The sequence below is a fragment of the Larimichthys crocea genome, chromosome XVI (assembly GCF_000972845.2).
Source record: "Larimichthys crocea isolate SSNF chromosome XVI, L_crocea_2.0, whole genome shotgun sequence".
NCBI lineage: Eukaryota > Metazoa > Chordata > Actinopteri > Sciaenidae > Larimichthys > Larimichthys crocea.
The window spans coordinates 1-408 of NC_040026.1; positions in this window are offsets into that span (position 1 = coordinate 1).

Genomic DNA, 408 nt, shown 5'->3' on the forward strand with positions numbered 1-408 from the left:
TGCGATTCGACAGTCGCGCTGGGGGCAAGGGGACCCCGTCCCCGGGGGGCCCCAGAGAGGGCGCAGCGGGCACTAAGTCCACGGCCCCGGGAAGCGGCGAGGTCCGGGCGGGGCGCTGTAAAGCTCGCGGCGCACCGCCATGGAGGAAATGCACCTGTCAGGCGGGGATTCGGTGCTGGGCTCTTCCCTATCACAGTTTCGTTCACTGAAGTGAAGCGGGAAGCAGTTTGGCGACGTCAGTGATGTCGGCTCAAGCCAATGATTGGTCAAAGTTGCGGAAAAATCGCTGCGATTGCTTAAAATTGCAATACCGCCCTGAATTCACAGAGATTCACTGACGTTGCGTTGAAGTTGCAAATCGCAACATCGCGAATTCCTGGAGGGTCTGAAAAAAGGCCATAGCAAGAG